The sequence below is a fragment of the Dreissena polymorpha genome, chromosome 12, assembly GCF_020536995.1.
Source record: "Dreissena polymorpha isolate Duluth1 chromosome 12, UMN_Dpol_1.0, whole genome shotgun sequence".
Lineage (NCBI taxonomy): Eukaryota > Metazoa > Mollusca > Bivalvia > Myida > Dreissenidae > Dreissena > Dreissena polymorpha.
Window position 1 is genome coordinate 76,794,145 of NC_068366.1, and position 2,277 is coordinate 76,796,421.

Below are 2,277 nucleotides of genomic sequence, written 5' to 3' on the forward strand. Positions count from 1 at the left end.
ATTCTACATGATCCGTTTGTCGCATAATATACATGTGTAATATGAAACTAAATTCGTATGTAACAAACGGTTGCAGATTCAATATAAAGCATGCAAACAGAACAGCTCGTTATTGCTGTCTCAAAGAGAGCGACCTAATACATATTAATTATCATATTATTGTTCCGTACACAAATATACCTCTCAAATCGGGAATCGTTAATTCGCTGGTCAGTACCTGATATTCGAAATGTAAATTTTGTTATAATGTATAATGAACATCCTTCGCCCTCTGTTGGTAACATATGGTCTCTCTTTGATCACCCAGTGCGTGCCCACTTATTTGTTCAGAGGTCGCGTATTGTGTGATAAATGTAAACGAACGCGCGAGTTTATCGTGTATCATCCAACATTAGGTAGCAGGTTGTCCATTTTATCATTTATCGGAAGTGCTGAGAATTGAGAACATATATCAAATAACACCATTGATGTACAATATTAAGCAACCATAAAACGAAAATCTACACGCCAGCTGCCATTCGTGCACTTCACGAGTCATGGAAATACATATTGTCGAGAACGAGTGACATTCATGTAAACACGGGCAAATACTGTCACCTGCAGAAGATTTTACGCCAACTCAAAATGTGAAACTGAATGGTAAATGTTCGCAGCTGTCACCAATGAACATTCGTCAAAACTAAACAAACATCTTTCCAATCCACTAACTAAACGGCACCAATTGTTATTGAGGATGTATGTGTTTGCATTACGGTGGAATCCAACTACATGAATGCTAAACATATATTATGTACGCTTGTATTTTTTAGAACGAAAACTAATGAAAAATGCGTTTTAAAATGCATGTTTTAAGCATAGAGGATCCAGCGATTCAGTACTGTGTCTGGTCATCCAGATATTCAGTCAAAAAATGGTTTTTGTCAAAAAATGTTGAAGAGACCGATCATGGCGGACCATGTTCATGTCAAACAAACATATATCTTCAACATCCGATTGCCTTATCATGAGATATAGTTTTCTGTAGACAATGAAAATAGTTCCGTGTACAAGGAAACATGTTACCGTATACAAGGAAACACAATATATTAATACGAAGACTATCATAAAAACATCGCTCAAATTATCGTTAAACCGCCAGTACCGTCTGGATCCATGTCATACTGATCGTCAGCGGCTTTTGGGGATGCATTCTTTATTTCGTCGCAGTTTCGCGGTAAGGCTACCGAGAACACAATTTTAAAAAGGAGTAAGGTTTTTGAAAACATTACTGAACAAAACAGTTTTTTATGACAAACATTTAACAAGAGCACCGCATAACGGGTGCCACGCTCGGCTGCGAAAGCTTGTCAGAATTTTTTTAAGGTCACAGTGACCTTGACCTTTGACCTTGTGACCCAAAAATGGGCGTGGCGTGTAGAACTCATCAAGTTGTATCTATATATGAAGTTTCAAATTTGTAGGTGGAAGGACTTTGACACACTATAAATTGGCGTCTCCAAACTATGCGTTGAAGTATGTTCTTCGATTACATTTGTCTTTGCAGTCCATTCCTGATCTCCAATTCAATACGTTTATAATTAAAGCGGGTGTACTCTTCCAATTCGTAGTGCAAACAACTTTTTTATTCGATGTTAAAAAAAGCGATTATTCGTGTCGTCTTTTCGAACGCCGTTGCTACATGTATGTCAACGTGTAAAAGCCGGATCAGCAAAATCAGCGGGGATCCTTACATCTGAAATATAAAAAATGAATTGTTTTGCATATATAGATAATAACAGGTTACTGTCCCATCGTTTTGTAACATATCAGGCGAGGATAAGAATAATATAACGGCGAGGCTTGCCGAGACTGATATATTCCAAACAATGGGACAGTAACCTGAGTTTCTGTTGATCATACCACATTTTCCTAAAATCTGCAAAACAATCCATTTTTATATTTAAATTGTACGCTCAATTTGCTGATCCGGCTTTTACACGACTTCAACTGATCCTATTTAGAAAGAAGGGAGAGTCCACTAAGTTTAAATGCGTTAAGCATGATGTGAAGAAAAGATATCATTGTAAATTTTGTTTCACAATACGGCTTATCTAACAAAAATATTTTACAACGCTTTAACAAAATGCAATATGTAAATACCACATCATATTTCCTTAGCTATTGAACTTGATGAAAAAACAAAATATTTTTTTTATAATCAATATCCTTTTTTAACATTTCTTACATAGTATCCATGATTCATTGTTTTTAAGCGTTCCAACCAATGTAAATATAATA